This window comes from Metopolophium dirhodum, chromosome 5, assembly GCF_019925205.1.
Source record: "Metopolophium dirhodum isolate CAU chromosome 5, ASM1992520v1, whole genome shotgun sequence".
NCBI lineage: Eukaryota > Metazoa > Arthropoda > Insecta > Hemiptera > Aphididae > Metopolophium > Metopolophium dirhodum.
This window is the reverse complement of record NC_083564.1, coordinates 25,010,644-25,032,172: the sequence shown is the minus strand read 5'-3', so window position 1 is coordinate 25,032,172 and position 21,529 is coordinate 25,010,644. Positions and strand designations below refer to the sequence as shown.

Here is a 21,529-nt window from a genome sequence, read left to right as displayed (position 1 = left end):
AGGTTTCTGCCGTGCCCCGGGGTGGGGGGATGGCGGCACTTGTTCTCCGGACACCGTGACTTGCACGGAGAAAAATGCCGCCCAGTGGTCGAGTATCGAACTCGGACCGGCTGTGCCGAATCCGTCGCGTTAGACCACTCGGCCACCTCGTCCCCCCTTCTTAAAATTATAAGTCAAATATTATACTTATATTAAAATATTATACTGAGTATCTATACAAATTTTATATTATTTTATTAAAACGTACCACCTATATTATATAAAGCACTATTCTGACACAATATTATAGCCGCCGACATTCCAAATTTGTTCAAAACAATTATTATTCGAATGAGTTTATTGTGCTGAACGATAATGAATAAAATAGTTTAAATCAACGTGTATCGTTATAATTGTATGCTGTTATTTATAAAGGTAGCGTTCAAGCAACATTACTATTGTTGCATTGGTTCTTTGTTAGATATTATAATGTATCAATGCAAATTAAACACTGCAATTTTTTTTTAATTTATTGTGATCCTCTTTAATAAAATATCGACTTATATTAATTAACAAACAAGATAATATTATTGTATACTATTGAGAAATAATAAGTCTATAATACTTTATGACTGCGTATACGTCATGGAACAAGAAATAGACAATAGGTAGTGCATTAGCGCAGCTCGTTTTATTTTGAAAGTATCTACCTGCCATTATATTATGGCCCCAGCCAAAGGAAAATGTCAAGTTTCGTTTTCGTTCGAAACTCCGGACCATTTTCTAACTCGATAAACCTTGTCCTATAGATCACTTTATTATGATTTCAGCGGGTGAAAGACCTCGACATAAATCAATAATAAGTGCGCGAGGCCCTATATGATATTATAACTACAACAACTACTGTATGTAATACGTACACCTGCGGGTCAACGGGTTACCGTGAACGACCGTTTACTATCATTTCGTTTAGACCGACATGTATAGGACGATGTTTTTATTTCTCTATTTGTCTCACTGCCTCTATCTCTCTCTCACTCTCTCTCTCTCTCCCTCTCACTCTGTATCGTACGCACACACACTATTTCACTCTCTATAGATCAAGTAAAACGATTGTTCTCTTTGTACCTCTATAGTATATTATTCATAGTGGATTGCATAATTTTCAAATATATTTGACTTAAGTTATTTTCATTAATCATACATATTATAATGGCACGATGATGTTGACGCATAATTTCCACGGGCACCGGACCACGTGTGTTTAAATTATAATACGTCTAATTATATATTATTTCTACGCCACCGATAACCGAATTGGCTTTTTGTTTCTGCGTTACAAACACAATATTGAACAAGTTGCTTAATCACTGTGTGTAATATTCGTTTTTCGACGTTTCTGATCTTTCAAAAAGAGTTTAAGGTTGCTGCACATTGTATATAGATAAAGGATACAATAGTAATACACAAGTACCTACTATAAAAATAATCTAATACCAAACTTCCTATAGGTAGCTTAAACTTCAAAAAATACGTAAATAATTTATAATTAAATAAGAAAAACAATTTTCTCAAAAAAAAAAAAAAAAATGCGTGTAAAATAAATTATAATTTGTATCTAATTGATTTAAAAATTTAAATATTAAAAAAAAAATCGACAGGATGTTTCATTCAAATTTAAACAATGCTCACCTAGCCTACTGATATTACATAATATTCAAATGTAATATGAGTTTTTTATCTGAACTTATGAAGGTGAGGAATTTGTATCCTATACATACAGTATACATATATTATTATATTCCATAATAAATGTTGTCAATGAACCTTATGCTCACACATAAGATTATAAGCAGAAAAAAAACTGAACTGTTTTTTATGTTATTATAATTTATATTGTGGTTGTTAAATGTATATAGATAATAGATATAGGTACCTATTAACTACCTGTAACGTTTACCGATAAAAAAATAGTTAGTTTTGAAGATAACTTTTGACTGAGCTACAGAAATACATAGTTGTAGTTTTGTCAATTTCGTTAAATTGACTATAGGTGTACCATGTATATCATGTATTCATGTGACACACACACACACACACACACACACACACACACGCATATATATAGTATTTACTTTTTAGTATGAATGTGGTAGCCGGTTGTTAACATACAAAAAAAATATAATTTGCCCTTTATAAGAATATATTTCCTGAGAAGTGATTAATAATATTATTAATATATGTACCGTAAATTCTTTGTAGATGCTAATACGCTATAGAACTGCTAGATGTTGTAAATTAAACGTTTAACGTTTGAAATGTAAAAAAGAGATCAATAATTTCATTAAAATATTCCTTTATAAAATTAAGTATATTTATATGTTATTAAGTACCTAATATAATAACATAATATTGTGATAATAAATAGGTACATTTTAATATTGTAAATACTAAATATTAATAATTCACAAATTGAAAAAAGTTTTTAATAAGTATTCGGTATATTTTTGTTTTTGATATAGTTGATTTTTATTAATAAAAAAACATGTATTTATAAACACAAATGGTGTTAATGAAGACTGTAATAATATAATATAAGGTCAGACATCGAACAATTGAAACATAATTTTCGTAGAAATAAATCGAATATTTAATTTGTTGCTAATGATAAGGTAATCAAATTATAAATACCAATGTATAATTAGGATAAATTTAATCAGCCTATGCCCTATGGTTGTATACATCGGTATGGATTTATAAAAATTGTATTCCATTAAATTTGAATGAATTATTCACAATATATATTATGTTATGATTCGATCACTATATAATAATTTTTCTTTAATTGAGTATAATGTGTTATAAAATAATATACCTAATATAACTTCTAACTAGAGACCGGAATTTTTTGAATTTTCATATTCATACTGAGTACATGCACAACTATGAGGAGTCGAAAAGTGAGCGTTTCAAATCAAACCGATTTCATATACGAAATTTAATTTGGCATATTGATGCATATTTGAGGTGTTAATTGGCATATGCCATATTTTGTTCTTTAAGCATATATTTGTATATTTCAAATACTTTTAATAAAAATAATAACTTTTAACTCTTATCTTGATCCTCATTAGAATAAAAATGAGTATTAATATGTTTATCAACGGACAACAATTAATTTTAAATAATTATGAAAATCTTTTTGATAATCGAAATACATATATTATTTTGTTTGTATACGTAGTTTTTTGTTTGCAACAATGTATAACAACTATGTTACTCAAAAAATTGAAAATAAATAATAACATAGTTACTACCACGATTTATTATGGATCTTTATTTGAACCCACTGAACTAAATATAATTAAATAAATACATAGTATATAATTGTTTGATTAAAATTGTAAACATTTTCTAATCAATAGAAATGTGATATACTTACTTAAAAGTTTTTATTTATTGTATTACAGAGATAATTTGACAATACCTAAGATATTCTTTATTAAATACTCTGTATAGCTAAGATAAATTATAATTTTTTTTCTATTTTAGAAAAAAATGTCAATGCATAAACTGCATACTATGAATTTTTTTTTGTGCACATAGGAGCATATATTTTGCCATTTTCATCATGCATATTTACATTTATTTAGCACCTTTTTAGTGCATATAATTCAGTTCCCTACAGTTATAACTTACAGGTAGGGATATCGGATATGTTCTGTATATAAAAAAAAAATTGGAAATTTAGTGGTGCTTAACGCTGGTCTAAAAATGTAACGACCATCTTCTTAACCGGTCATTGGTCTTGTATGCATACAAAATTGGTCACGTAAACGCAATCGTTGTTTATGATTAACAGATAGGCGAAAAATGTTGGATCGTATGTGATTGCAGAACAAAACAAGAAGTCACACGCGAGTGTCATTCACAAGGTTAATTGTATTTTATTTTGAAACCAAACCAAGTAAATCGTATGACATCACGATTATTACTTAAATTAATATCCAACAATAATTTGTACAGTGAAAACTATCGAAGTATCGTTTTTTTTTTTTTTTGTTGAAAACATATTATGTATGGCAAACAAACGGAACTAAACTCTTCGCCTTGACTTCAATTCGACACACCAAAACGTTAATGCATTTATTGCAAAAAAAAATTATTTTATTTTTCGTCCGCTATGTCGAAACTATTCATTATAATAGATATATAAGTATAATGTTTAAAACTATAAATAATAATGTGTTCTTCTATCATTTTATAAGTGCGGTTAATCTTATCAATAAAACGATTTGAATAATTGCGAAATAATGTGTAAAATGAAACATTGCAATGATCATCATTCATCATTAATTATAAATCATCTACTGAAAAAAATAGCAATACAATTATAATATCTATACTATACAGAAAATATTATTACAACAGATATTGTAAAGTGGTTTTAATTTTGCCATTTTTTTTTCCATACACACAGCTTATTATCATAAAATATATCTTTTAATGTTTAAAAGCTTTGGAACTAAACTTGACATGATAAAATTCAAATATTTTACAATAATTATTATTCTCCTGATTTTAATTTATTAAGTTATATCTTTCGTTCCTATCGATATCTATCAAAATAATATATGTAACTTAATCGAAATTCAAAATCACATAAATTATACGAAATAATATCTATAATATTATACTCTTGAAATATATAATAATAAAATTTATATATTGACTGTATACCTATATATAATATGCAACGTTCCAATAGAGAGTTGAGACATCTGTGTAATTTTTTTTTTTTGTAACACGATCAACACGTGGGTAAATAATGCAATAACGTTATTATTTTTAATATGGGTTGTACAAGTAGTTTTACTTTTTTTTAACGAACATGTAGTATGATCAAGGTATCTATATTATAATACTCTCCCCTGTGGTATAAAACAATTCGTACCAACATGGTACACATTGTTTCTGAATTCGTCATAATGTTTGATACCTTATTATACATTATAATAGTTGTTGATCGATATACCCACAGCAAGAAAACGAATTATGGCATTTGTCATAGCATTAAATGTGTATACCTACACTATATATGTATACGGCATCATGTATAATATTATATAATGTTGTTTTATTATAAATATAAAAATCGTGTAGGAGACCATATTATACAGTCGTAGTCTATTTCCGTCGGTTGTGCACATGTCGCTGTTATTCGTATTATTATATCACATTGTCGTTTTGAAACTGTTATAAGATCAATGCTCAAAAATAGCTAACTAAACGGATTCCGTCCACGCGGTGTGTATAATATTGTGAATGGCGGCAGCAAACGTTTCGAATTATCGAGTCAGCCATACTGTAGTAATATTTGCTGAAGAGTTCAGATGTATACATATACTAGATTGTTTCTCGTTTTTTTTTCTACCCTAGGTGTACTCTCTGGATCCTGACTCGTAATAAATTACTGTATTGTAATACCTATAGTGTGGATGAAAAAAAAAAAAAAAAAATTTAATGAATATTAAACTTATAATATAATAATATAGGTATGAGCAATACAAGTGGAGCACCACTTGATATATTATTATAATATTGTAGACGTGAAGCGCGACTATTAGGGACGAAGTTAAACCACCCAGCGCGCTAGTGCGGTAAAAAAGTGACCACAGAAAATATACAACGACGACCGTAATAGGTAGTTAAAGACGGTTATAGTATAGTGATTAGTGAGGTAAACCGAATTATTCAATCGTCATCTCTACCTACGACCTACCCATTCCGAAACGGTCGTTTAGCCGCAATCTGCGTATCGATATCGAAATGGTTTTCCGATCATCGTCGTCGTGCCGAAAAGCGATCACTATTTTAATCATCACGTCCGCGTCCACACGCCGCGGTATGTGCGTGCATATTGTAAATGTGCGAGTTTGTCCGTCAGTTGGAACTCGTCCAAGGCTCACTTGCTCTGCCGTGGTTGTCATATCGATTCATTGCAGCCCCCATGACCTACATAATATATAATAATATCATATATATTCGTACTTGGACGGAATCGTGTCAGTCAATACGGCGATTAACTACTATAATACTCGACACTGCCACACGGACAATAATATAACATTATTACAATATTATGGTCAAAGATGTACCGCGTACCTACATCGATATAAATTATAATAATCGTCGTGAAAACGATTTATCGCAGAACCCCCCCCCCCCTCCGTGTGTTCTTACACGTCGATAGTGTTCACTCGACATTTTTCACTATTTGAATTTGTTTAATTTCCTATTCCAAAATATGTTTTTGTGTTATACCTACCTGCTACCTATTATACGTCATGATAGCTATGTTCGGTACAAATTGAAATATCGGATGTTAATGGTATAGCGTTCTCACCGCCGTCTCGATCGCAAAAATATCATTCGATTCTCTCTTATAATATTATTGTTGCCACAAATTATTGTTATGCAATTTTAATAAGATCGATTTTTCATTTTTTCATCCACACCGTCGTCGACTGTTTGTCATTTGACCTACGCGTCGATATTCGATTCCGTGTGTGAACGCTACGCGTGTAAGTTGCATAAACCGCGTTCACACATTTCGCGTCGCCGATAGGCACCACCGAATGCTGATACGATAAATTCAAATATTATTCAGACCATGCGATGCGATGGCAGTTTTTTTTCGTTGTTAGATCTGTCGTTGTATACTCGCGCGCGTATTGTAAAATAAACCACGTTTATTATTATATAATATCGTATTAATATTATCGTAGCCGCCGCAGCAGTAGTAAAACCGATACAAAGTCAACTGTACATCAGTATAATATGCTATACAACCATTACCACAACAGTGCAACACCCTAAAACATAAAAGCGTCGCTGCTGCACTGCGTTCCGTCATCAGTATCTGCTGTATATTATCTACACTAACGTGCAAACACGTCTATACAATATATGAAACACACATGGTACACGATATTATTATATTCTGTGTACATACAGAGAGAGAGAGAGACAGATAGAGAGACGGAGAGCCGCCGAAAGGGATCAAATCGCGTCGTTAGTGTGCGTGTACAATATTATACTGTACGCGACGACTGGAAAATATTATTATTAACGTCGTCGTCGTCGTCGTCATTATCTCCGCCGATGGGCGTGAAAAAGAGAAATAACGAAATTACATTATGTTTCTCTTCGAATGTGTCCCCGCTGGAGAAGAACCGTTCGCCGCAAATAGTCTAATCTATTTTTGAGACCGTATACCTCTACTGCTACAACAGCGGTGTTAATTACGAACGCGGCAAAACGTGTCGGGCCGAATGTAAGTTTCCATACGACGACGACGACGACGCTCCGACCATACGATACGTGATGATCGCGCGCACGTCTATTTTTCGTCTTCTCCGTCAAGAGGTCGGCGTGTTTATTTATACAAATCGCGGGTGTCCAACGTCGACGTCGCGGTCGTCGTCGCTGCCATCCTTCGCTCTAGGTGTGCGCGCGGCCGCATGACGACGATAATAATAATAATAATAATAATAATAGTAGTAGCAGCATAGCAAGCGGCACCGCGCTGCAGCAGGAGCAGCAGCTGCTGCCGGCCGTCCGTGGTCCGTCCGAGGTGTGCGTGGTTTTGGCGTGTGTAATAAATGTTATATTTATAACGGAGATAATAATATGTTTGTTTTTGCAACAACAAAAAAAAAAAAAAACATCAAAAAGGCTTGCCAAAAAAATAATAATAATAAACGCCGAAAAAACGACATAATTGGCAATCGGTACCTTTATATTATATGCACGACCACGCGACAAATGTTTTGTCTGCCGTAATTCATTTTTATATACATTTTTTCTGCTTCTTCTCGCATACTTCTCGAGAACGATGACGACGAACCGGCCTGTGCCCGGTGAAGCGAGCTATACTTGTATTTATCACACACGATCGCTGCGTGTAGTAAGTTATCCTTTGGATTTCTGTCACGTGCGGTCATATGATACTCGTAATAGTCGTTTTCCATATTATTATTATTATACACAAGAAATACGTGTTGTTCGTCGCGTCGTGTACTATACAAAATATTATAAAATTACAATTTACAGGCCGACCGTTTGTATATTTTAACAACACGCGCACATAATTAATATTATAACTGTGTATTTTTTATTTTTTGATGCGACGTTTATCGTTTATAGTTTTATACTGCTGTTATATTATTATTATAGGTACGGGGTGACCTATACCTATATCTATACTTGTGCGAAATTAACGTTGGCCGATAACACGACTCGTTATACGTTATTATTGTTTTCGTTAATATTATTTCAGAATATTGTTCTCCATTTTACGATGACAATAATAATACATAAATTCAAACATTTTTCGAAAAAATTTAATATACAAAATTGTATTCGCTTCCCAATTTTATTTGCGGTTTTGAAGAAATCACCGACGTTTAGCAAATATTGAATTTATCGCGCACATGCGGTTGTTCTGCATCTGTTTGCCTCGATTACGCCTGCTGGTACCAAATGGTGCCACCATTGGTCTAAATCATTTCAGCATATTATTATTACTATAATAATTTGTGTTCGCATGTTTAATGAAACACCGATTGTTCGAATTTCTATAAACATTATTTGCTTCACAGTTTAATACTCATAGTTTTATGAATTTTACCGTATTAATTAGTAATATTACTAATAAATATCTATTTGTCGTACGATAATTGTTCTATATATTATTTTTATTTATTATGTTAACGCCGTTGGTGTTTATTATTCACAATGTTGAAACGGAAATAATAAAAATTTATTACGACCTGCACTGTATCCCTATGGTACATTATATATTTAAAACTTAACTTTATTTTATTAATACATATTCATGGATAAAAAATATGTTTTGATTTTTTTCAGTATAATATAAAAACTAAACTATATCCTAGTTTGTACATGCAACTATAATGTTATGTATATTATGACTACAATTTTTTTTTTATATAATTATATAAGTTTCATTTTTCTAATCCTCTGCAAAAAGTTATGGGAATCGGGAAACGGAAAACCACACATTTTATCGAATAAAATGCGGTATTGGTATATGGAGTAAAAAATATAAAATAATTTACGTGTGTAATTAATATTTATTTAAGTTAAATTTGTCCAATTCTTTGCAAAGTTTTATGGGGATTTGATAAATGGAAAACCGCAGTTTTTATATACTTCATAAATATTCATGATAAATTATTTTGCGGTAAGGTAAACGATTGCCAAGTTTTCATCAGATACAATATTTATTATTATATTCGAACCAATTATCTGGTTTTGTCTTTTGTTAGCCTAATTCATATTTAATACTTTGAGCAGCAGATAAAAAACAATTAAAAAATATTCATACAATCCGTATTGTGGCGCCATAACGATAAGCTCTGTACGTTTTTAAGTTGTACATAGTTACGCAACCTAACCCGTACTGCAATTATAATGATGTGCAATAGAATAATATGAGAACCCCTTACGCAAAATATAAAAAAAAAACCTACAAACAAATAAATTATTATAAACATTATTATACAGGTACCGTAGTCCGCAATAGGTGTGTGCACTATTATAATCATATTGTATAGTAGGTATATTATGTTATACCTATCGATATATCCTATCGCGTATTAATTTAATATTATAATGATGTACATTCGGCGATACGGAAAAAGCGTGATAAACGAGGCCGTGGTGGAAAAAACCCGAAGACGAGATATTATAGATGGACACGTGTATGTTATTATTATTATTATTATTATTATTATTTACGTATCATAATATAGTCTAAATAGTTACTATACGGGAAAAATCACTGTGGGTAGGAAAAAAGAAAATCGAACAATTATTTTCGCGAGACAATGTACGAATATAAATCGGAGAAAAAACTACGCGATATCGCCGTGCTATACGAAGATGGTCGTCGGCTAATGATGGACGTGTTGGGTACACTACGCCGCCGCAATAATAAGATGTTAAATTTATACCGACGCGTATTATATTATATTAAGTGTAATGGATGCGTACATTGGCGTCGGAGTAAATCAAAATTTCGTCGCCATGTCTGGGCGCATACGATGCTATACTACGCTCGCTGACCTTACGTCTCGGGAAGATATTAACAATAACAATACTAAATTATGTTGTGATTTATGAAGCTCGTACGCACAAATGCCAAACCGTCGAAGCTAAAAATATATAATAATATTACCGCAAAAATCGCTCGTCGCTCGCGGCCTCATAATAATAATAATAATAATATTATTATCATCGAAGTTTTTGCATAATACATTACGACGACGACACGTACAATACTCGTTTTGACGTCGCAGTTATATTATTATACCTACCGATTTTACAGTTGGCCAATTCTCGCGGCGTGCGGGTGCGTGTGCGTGGCGTACGGTCGACCTGGCGCACGCCGCTCGGCGAGCCGTCGGTGCGCCTCCTTCGTATACGCGTCTACGGCCGTATTTGGGTGGGCGGCGGCGGCGGCTGCTTCCGAGGGGGTTGCGATGGGGGTGCCCGCATAGTCGATAGAGCCCCTGCGTGCTACTACACTCTTGCCCTACTCTACATTTCGGCGTAGCCGTCGCACGCGTGACGTAACGATACCGTTTTGGCGTGACGTCACGCCGCGCCGCGCCGACCGTTGCCAACGGTTACGCGCTCTCGGATCGCAGAACCACCCTGTGCTCCACGACTCGCAGCACCCGTTTATACCACCGAGGCCTTCTCCTAACCACACATAACCTCCCGAACTTCTGTCCATTCAGTACGATAGTAATAATATTACGCATTATGCTTACATAATAATAAACAATGCACATAGGGTATTATAATATATCATAATAGTACCTATACCGTGATAATAGGTTAAAACATTCAAACTAAATTATGCACAGTCAAAATATCTAATTTAAAGAATTTAGTTGGACATGGTTTTTATAGTTTCAATTCAAACAGTATAATATATGATTAATAATAATTCAAACACGGAAGAGACATATTTTTAGACGACGGTGGTCCAATATAACGGTTGGAACGCAAACGCAATAGTTGTGTTGTTTTTGTCTCATCGGCTGCATTTTATTGTCGCGCATTTTAAATAAAACACAAGCGTATCTGGTTTTTTTTACAAATTTATGGTTTGCATAAAGATGGAAGTTCCGAATGTTCCGAGTCCTGGTCCCTGGACTAGTTACTACATAATAAATATTCGATTGTACATACACCGTGAGCTGAGTTTGGTGAACTTTGATTTCATTATTATTATTAACTTATAAGTTATGCTTTCAATACCGTCGTAAGATTGTTAGAACAAAAACATTACTTTTGTTTGGGGACGTTTCGACTGAATTCCTATAACGTGTATGCTCCTCTAACAACAACCACCGACGCGTAAATAATAAATATTGTGTAATGTTCTAAGTATACGCGTACAATGTTATATTTGCAGGATACCTATATACACGCGAGTGTGCCGCCCCCGTTGACAGTACTCAGTCGGTATAAAGAGTATGGTGACGATATACCTATGACGTGCGTAATGTAATATTATTTTATTAAAATATAATATACCGTGGCCACGTATAGTGCCGTCGCCGCCGCGCACCGTCAACTGTGCAAATAGTGCAAAGTCATCGGCGGGCCCCGTCGATTGTAAACAATATAATATAATGTAGGTAAATTTTTTTTATTATTATTTCACAAAACGAACGTCCAAAACAACAGGCGCTCGTGTAGTCAGGTTTGCTGTGGAGGTATCGCGTGCTGTTGGAAACTGGTCGATAGAAACGAAAAAAAAAAAACAGCGAAGAAAAATATTATAATACTGTAATACGCGAGTGTTACACGCCGCTGATCAACCTTGAACGGTGCACGTCGGACGAGTATTTATTATTTTAATTCAAAATAACGACTATCGCATATCATAATAAAAATATAATATATGTATTACCGCGCATATAATTTTGTAGAGGGTTTATGTAAATTGTACTGCATTTTAACGATTTTAATACATTGAAAAAGGGATAGTAAATCCGTATTTAACCTATCAGCCATATTATACGCTTGCTTGCATGCAGTGTACACGTGAATAATATGAAAAATGGTTATATAATTCACGTGAACCGATGACAAACAAAAAATAAATAAAAATTCTGATTATATTGTAGTAATGTATTGCAGTATTGTAGCAGTATTGAGTATATACCAATAGGTACATTACCTACAAATTCGGGATGAGACGTCAATTCTTGCCTATTTTCCGTTTTAACATTAATTGTGGCCGTAACAACGTCGCTTGCTATATATGCCTGTATATAAGTTTGACGAAGTGCCACTATTGGAAATGTTGATGGAAAGTAGTAAGTACTTATCAGCTACCTATTTGACTTTATAGACACCCCGAGCACATTATAGTTATGCACTGGTTTAATTGAAAAAAATGAATTTTCCACACGTATAGTTCGAAATAAATTACAAAACGAATAAATTTGATCATATTATAATACTTTATTTATTCATGTAGCTATGCCATAGCTATGTTTGTATCAACAAAACGCAACATTTTCACAATAATTTATTTTAATCGATTTAACTTGCAAATACAAATTTACATGTTTATTTTTATTCCACTTTTTAGTATACCTATAGTACCTGTATACTACAACTAAATGTGGCTTTATTCATCGCTATTGTTTATCTTTAATATTGTTTTATCGTTTTGATGTTAATTTATTGTAACATTATTCTTTTATTGGCAGACGGCAGTGCACGTTCGACAATATTTCTCCAATTAGATACCTAACAACGCCGAGGTGGCACATAATATTCGGCATTGCGTTGATCTTAATTATTATTGAAATCAATTATTATTTTTTTTAATAATTTTTACACATTTCAAATCGATATTATATTGTTTTTAAACAGACTTAAGTTTCACGTAATTCAGATTTATAAACACAACACAAAAACTCTTAATAATTACTGTTTATTTTAAACATGATCGTTGTAACTAAATTTTCACACCTTCACACTTTGGAAAGTAAATTTAAAATGCATAAATATTTGGTTTTTGTGGAACGATAAAAAAAATGTGCGTTTCATTTTTTATACGATTTCACTGAACGTAATATGTATTAAAGGAAATAAAACAAAAACAAAATCGATATCTCGTATACCTACATATATAATAATATATATATAAATATATACATAGAATTATATAAATGGCTAGGTATGGGGATAGGGTTAACGGTGATTGCGGAGTGGTTGCTTTTCGACCTTGACTTTCATTCGTGCAAGAACGCTTTTCCGGCGTAGTAAAAAATAACATATTATCGCCATTTATTATTATTATTATTATTATTATTATTATTATTATACTCTACGACTATACACCATAATATTGTAATATACGAATATAACGTCCGCGGTTCGCGTGGCGCTTATACAATATGTGCTTTAATGAATTCGACCTTGCGTAAGGTTAGCTTTATGAATTTCCACACACAAACATAACAATAGTATAATTATTACAACGGCCGGAGACATATTATACGCGTGTATATTTATCCCGTAAAAAATATTCCATATATTATTATGATGTATGTATTAATTTTATTGTTTCCAGTTTTACGCCGTGCATGTAAAAATATTTAACAAAAATATCTAATCAGAAACCTTCGAGGAAAAATATAGAGGACACTCGTTACGTGCCATTGTACGCGATATACGACGTACACATTCGGATTTAACTATGCATGAATAATGTGCACATATTCAATTGAAAAATTCGCAATAGCCAATAGTTGATAATATAGGTAATTAAATATTCATAACCGTCTCGAAGATTTATCCATAAGATAATACTTGTAAAAAGTATATTGTATAGGTAGGTAGAACTGATATTTGTTATGAAACTTTTGCGCTTTGAATAATAATCGAAATCGAAGAAAATAATATGTCTTTATAATTATTATTTAGCTATTTTAAATAAAGTTATTCCGTGTTATATAATATGTAAGCATCTGAATATCTGATTGTTGGTACATATTACGTACTAAACGACCAAACGTAATTACAAAGACGTATTATATTCGTATACGGATATTATTCCATGGTTTTTTTTTATTTCTGAAAGAAATGTTATGATAATTTTGACTTGAGAAGAATTACGTCAGAATAATAATAGAAATAAAAACGTACATGTTGTGATTTATTCAAAAAGTATTTTTACTATGGAATGCTGATTTTTTTAGATACTATTTTTACAAACTGAAATCAAATATCTATAATATGTACAAATTTTTTACCGAGTAAAACTATCGCGTGGTGATTTAATTATCGCGCATCGTGTTGGATTTGTTAAATGCATAACACAACGATTTAAATGAAATAAGCTTTTAATGGATGTTGTAATACCCGCAGCTTTACACCTATTTCTAAATTAATTTCATAATGAAAATTCTTCTTAGCTGCGTTATCGTAAGACAAACAATAAAACGCTCCGTTTTGTTATTTACTTTTGCACTTCTACACACGGTTGTTGTCAAGAGTTCACGATTGTACCAAAATTATGAGTATTATATTGATTTCAATATTATTCATCAAGTGTGCGTAGACGATAAAAACGACGCTCGTTTTACATAATATTGTTATGCCTTACTGGTAATACACTAATACCTAAAGCCTAGAGGTACAATTGTACAAAATAATAATAAAGTATATAATATTATGATCGAGTTTATATTCCTGCAAGATCTATAGCTTTTGGCGTTTTTGAATTAATAATAATATTGTTATAATACATCTTCATTATAATATACACATTAGTATACATCTTATTAATAACATGCGTACAAATTACATTAACAAAATATTAATCTAATTGGCGTTTGTCAGCAAGCCTATAACCTATATAGGTTGTATATTATTATAATAAAATTATACCTATATAATTATTTAGGTTCTACGAATAGTTTTCTATCAAACATGCAATAGCACTATAATTATCGTTAATGATTAACATATTTATCGTCGTCATCGCGCAATATAATACATAGTGTGTAGCAATGTGGAGTAGGTGCGTATACCTATTATTGTAAACGGCGCTGTTTTTGAAAGTGTCGTAATTTGGACATGACAAGAGCGCAGTTTGCGTAAGTGAAGTGCATGCAACACATTTGACTATTTGAGAAATACCTTATAAAGTTTTAACCGAACCTCCAAAATTATACATTTCGCGCGACGCTAAAATATTATGATAAAACAAATAATAATATATATCATTTACATTATACAAAATGTTTTACGATGTTTTTAGACATTTTAGGCTATGGAGTATGAGGTGAGGATGATGTGTCGTATACTACAATATATATGCCAGCTATATTTAAAAGAAATCAATTTTAAGTATATAATAGGTACCGTCTATCGTTATAGGTAGGTCATATATACTTCGAATTGATAGATAAAAAAAAAATAGGTCATTATATAGGTCGGTATGACAGTATTATGAGGGGTAGGTCTCCTAAAACTATTTGAGCAACACCAATTTTTTTTATGATACACGCCACTGATTGTATATGTAATATATACCATATTACAATGTACTTATGCGATAGTGCGATAGAAGATAATATTATAATAATATAATTTATGATATTATATTATTAAGACGTATATTTGTAATTTTTCGTAGGAGTCATACCTGTGTGAAAATTTTATGAAATCGTGACAACAATATATAACAAAAATACAACAATAATATATTAAAATAAAATGACGATGCACTCTGTCTGGCGAGAATACACTCGTCGGTTCTGCGCATATCCTCTGCATGCAGCGACACCCTGCCGCGATCGAGACCGTTTCCGCTGTGTTTGCAGGGGGGGAGGGGTAGCGGAATTTTCGCCTTGCCACCGCATATTGTCTCGGTGGTCAGAGTATAATGGACATTTTCCTTGACGTGGGACGTGAAAATGAAGGGAGCGCGGCCGTGACGGGGTCGCAAATATATCTATCTGTGCGTCATCTGCCCCCGTAAACACGCTACCCGCGGTTAGGTTAGGTTAGGGTGTTGCACGTCGTAAAACGTTTTTCATTTTTTGTTTTCATTTTCGTTTAAAAACATAGTTTTATTCTTAACATTTAAATTTAAATTATAATATCTTAACTTATAGTTTTAGATGAAAATTAAAAACGTAAATGCCATTAAATGTTAAAAATGCATTGGTTAAGTGAAATATTAGTTCTTATAGCTGAGTAAAAAATAAAAACGATCCTGAAGCTTATAACGTATACAATAGTCCGTACAAAATAAATCTAAAATAACAAAAAGTTGCTCTTACACATTGACCTTTTTCTTTTAGTTATCGGGATTACCAATTTTTCGATACAACAGAGTTAAGTATTATTTTTTTTTTTTCCGTGGGGTAAAATTATTTATTTTCGTTTTCGATTTTTTTTTTCGTTTGATAACGTTTTCCGTCCCCGCAGCAATTGAAACACGATTTTTCCCATGTGGCATGTATAATACGCCTACATCGATCGCGGCGCGTGCGTAAATCTCCTCCCTCCACCGCCCCCGCACCACTTGCGCTTCCACCGACCGTCTGTGTAATATTATATACTCTACACGATAATATTTCACACACAGTGTACAGCCGTCGCCGTAACGCCGATGGTTATAATAATATTTGCACGTCCAACTCTGTATACACAATATCATTGTTACTGCGGCGGCACCTGCTGCAGTACCATGCACACGCGCGCAATTATTACATTTCGTGACAAATATACGCAAAGTGTGTTTTGCACCGCATGCAGAGGCATACCGCGGCGACGACGTGGCGACCGGACCGGCTGTAATTCGATAGGTGTACCCATGTACCTGTGCGCGCGTGTGTCGACCGAGTTTCAAACATTATTGTAATATCGTAATAATATTATCATCGTACGAATTGTACGCGGGCGCGTTAAAATAATAATAATAATAATATATTGTATAGCGATCGACCTGCCCCTTCGACCGTACATGCTGCGTGGAGGTGTACTGCGCAACGATTATCGTTATAATAATATAATATAACCGTCGCCGTTTTATATATACGATAACCAAACATTACATTATACTATTATTGCCTACGATAAATAATTATTGCTGAATAGGTGTCCACCGGCCGAACGATCGACAGTTACAATGTACGATTATAAATTTAAAAATAATTACGCGACGCGACGGTTGTTAAACTTTTTGGATTTTGGACGTCGACCCCGTCATGGACCTATATATTATATATATATGTGTGTGTATAAGAAACGTACTGATAGCGGCGAGAGAGAGTTATGGGGAGGGGGGGGGGGGTCGGGGTCGGGGTCGACATTGATAGAAAAAGATAGCGTATGACTTAATTCACCTATATATATCAATTAATGACAAGAGAGAGAGATAGGTTACACAACAAAGATAACAACATTTTAGGTCTTTTAGAAAAGGATGGAATAATACTATACACTTTGGGTCCTATCATAATATGCACGGGTATTGGCTATCTCTTTTTAACAATGTTAGCACTATGTAGACGACCTTTGACAGAATAGATATGAGGGACCGAGCGTCCATAGCAATATATTAATACTATGTATAATGGTCGACCCCATGTATATTATTTTATTACCCCAAAATTTTCCTGTGCCGCTGTGCCAGCAACAAGAAGTGCACTTAAATCATTATTGCCACAGTGCACTTGGATATTGGACCTACGTACAACGTCTACGGTTAATACAATATTATACTTTTGGCGACGACCATTTCCGTTTGCAGGATCGTCGTGTGGGCTAGTCATCGACGAGTACTCAATATTACTCTTGTACGATATGGGTGCGAAAAGCCTCGCACACATAATTACTTTTGATTTCATACGGTGTTACTTACCTAATGTGTGGATTCACGCGGTCGTACAGCCTACACTCTTACTCTCAAGTATATAGTATCAAGTTCGCCGATTGCTGAAACACGGCACAGCTGCAGTATTACATACAGGACGATACGTATATTATATTGTGAATTATCTGCTATATTATGAACTGCAGTTATTACATTATGCTTACCGTGTTTGTATGCAGCTGTACGAGCTGCATGCCAGATTATACGTGTTCACTGTACATGTATACGAGAAAAGTATTTCACGGGTTACTATCGATTCCCAGCGAATGTCATCGTTCAAAAATCACAATTAAATGTGCATTGTTTTGGTCTCTATATAATGGAAGTAATGAATATTTAAAATTGAAAAAAAAATCATCAGCCGTGATGGTGCACAACGTTCAAACCGACGAAGGCCAATATTTCTAAATAATTCTCGTTCGACCTATTTGCTCGCGTTTTGTTGCCCGTCGTTGTATACAAATAGGCAGGTCACTTGTGGCGGAGTTTACATGCACCTATAATAATATTATACTCGTTAACACCAGAGCAGACTCGCCAATCAACATGACATTATAAATACATACCCGATATAACTAATAGTAAATAGAAATAATAATAATTTGTAATCGAATTGCACCTTAAATACAAGTGTATAATATAATGACCGGAGTAGGTATATATACCGTATATACATTGTACATGCGTGTTCATAATAATTATTATGTATATCGAAATTCCGGTTTTATTTCACTATCGTTTTTGCACCGATTTCGTTTGATGTTTATTATATATATATATATATATATATAAATATTATTGCGAAAGCACAATAGATTATAACTTTTAGTCGAAATTCGAATATGCAATACCGTACAAAATGTATATACGCATGTAAGTATGGGTACCTATACACATGCTGTTGTATTTATATATATAATATATATATGTTATATTTATGTATATACAGTTATGCAATGCACTCTTATGTAGCACGCGAATGCCCCGAATGACTTATTACGAATAATAACGCAGTGCTTTAATAATGTACATTGTAATTCATATACCTATATTACCTATACGCGTTAAAGAACAAGTACCCATACATATCGTTATTATTATAATTAAAATAAGTATTGAGTTATCTCAACCTCAAGACTTATCTCTCAAGTCTCGTATACATGGCGTGGCATAGTATGTAATAATAATAATGCGCACGCACTGCCTATGTAGGATGATGTAGGCACCCAACTCGCTACAGTCATACGCATCATTCACAACAACATTACAATATTAATGCTGGAAACGCTTGCTGCGCTGCACGCGCTAATGCGCTATACCTCGGGCCACACGTGTCTATCAATACAATCGTCTCTAATTGCCATCAGTCTGTCGCTTTATGTGCGCAATTTTTCAAGGTGCGAATATTTAATACGAGATTATGTTTTTTTTTTTCCTATTCCCAATAACGACACGACTGTCGAACCGGCAGTCGACGCGCGTGTTGACACAAAAAGTAGGTAAAACAACAGCTACACAAAAGGTATACATAAAACCGTTTGTCGGTGTACAAAATGGTGACTGATTGTTATAATATTGTTTTGACTATTAGGCGCGCGTTAACTCACGTTTGTACCCCGCGGGGCAATAATATTACACACCCCTATTAAACATGCCCACCTCCTCCCCCATTGGCACGGCTCTGCTATTTAGGAGGTGTGTATATAATATAATATATATTCCGCAGGGCGGCTATAGTTAAATATTAATATTATTTATTTCGCGTGAATCGTTTAATTTTTACTGTCGGCGTTCGTCGTTATCATGATGAATAGGGTGGCTCCATAACAATTAAGGTGGTTCGAATCAATATTACTGTATTATTTTGTTCTTGTGTTGAATGTCATCGTTTTAATAAATTCCGTTTGAATAATAATGCACAAAAGTACTTGTTTATAGAAGATTGCATAATCAATATTAATTAACACTTTTTTTACGAAACATACCTATATTCCTGTTTGAATTAATCAAATCCACTTTATATAAATGTTTAATAATCCGATTCATACACTCAAACGATGTTTTAATATAAAAACGAGTTACACAATTTAAGACAAACCTTAAAAATAAAAATGCAAAACTACGCACCACGAACATAAATCAATCAAGTTTAAAACCACAATTAGCATGAAATAGTGGACAAAAAAAATAATTTAAACAGTCAAAAAACAAGTCTACCTATAATGTAATCGTAATAAACAACTTTTATACTAACACTGAATATTTTATAGTATAGGAACAGTATGGATTTATACGTCTAGTTGTTTCTTCTTTATAAAACTACTATTCTCCCAGTTTAGACATTTGCACGTCGCGTTGTCAACGTGAAAAATTCGATTAGGTATTAAAAATTGTCAGAAGAGTGAATTTGACATTTTGACGTGCGTGAATTTGGGAACAACGACGGTGGACAAACAACATAGACAAGACGTGCGTTTATTTTTAGTTACAAATTTACAATGTATAATATTATATTCGTTGTTGTATAACGCGCAAAGTGCCAAAGTTTATTGCTAGATATATTTACTATATTGTGCATTTAAATAATAGTGTTATTTTTTTTTTTTGTATTTCGTACTCAACTATACATAATAATATACTCAAGCCTAAACGGTCCGAAAAATTTTTAACGAAAAAAAACAAATTAGTGTCTTGTTTGTCCCATCGGCCTTGGCTGAATTGCCGTTGAGCATTATTTTAAGAATATTAAAAACGTCCGCGACGATTGGCAACGGATCAATATATATGTGGCCACGTTGCAGCCAATCGCCAATGGACATATTATATTATGTATATAATGAGTACATATGTACATATAATATATTTGTTATTATTCAAATTTTCGTTGAGCATTTTTTTTGAACGCCCATTATACTACCTATACCGTGGTATGTTATGTATAGGTATATTATTATAATATCGTACGCATATATAGCGTTCATTCGTTTGATTTTGAACGTTCATTTTTTTTTTCTTCGAATGTTTTACGTTTTTCTCGAAAGTGATATAATATACCGTTGGCGACGTGCATAAACACTATATATTATATTATACTTACACGTGATGTGCGTGCGTGCAGCATATATATGGTGAAGGTGAAGGTGTTGGCTTCGGGCTGCGGCCGGGAGTGGAGTGGCAGGTTTCCTCGTCATGCTATAATCGAGTTGAGATAGGAGTATAAATTGTATAATATTATAATATGCTCAACAGACAGACGACGGTTGTCGTTCGATTTCGTTTAAAACATTAAGCCTTATTTATAAATTATAATCGTCCTAAGTGTACAGGACGTCTGACCACGTTCGTCTAGCTCCCTCAACGACTCTTTTCTAATTAATACCTATATATACTCTTTTCTATTTATTTTTGAAATTTGATTTTGGATTGTAGTAGGTAATATTATACTGTATCGCACCGAGAGCCATACTTTTTATATATAGTTGATGCGGTAGTTTTCGGCTTATTTTTTAGTTTTCGATCAAAATAAAAGTTGAATTAGTAGAT

At 33.1% G+C, this 21,529-nt stretch overlaps 1 protein-coding gene across 3 annotated transcripts in view; it reads left to right on the top strand.

The window, feature by feature from the left end:
• The window catches only part of LOC132945964 (protein Tob1-like), a 50,498-nt gene that overhangs the window by 12,691 nt on the left and 16,278 nt on the right, over positions 1 to 21,529 (top strand). Inside the window, exon 1 of one of the 3 annotated variants that reach the window (XM_061015815.1) lies at positions 9,047 to 12,401. The exons of the other annotated variants lie outside the window; for them this stretch is intronic. The gene's annotated coding sequence lies outside the window, so the exon portion shown is untranslated. Of the gene's footprint in view, positions 1 to 9,046; positions 12,402 to 21,529 lie in introns of those variants that run through there. 3 annotated transcript variants of the gene reach the window in all.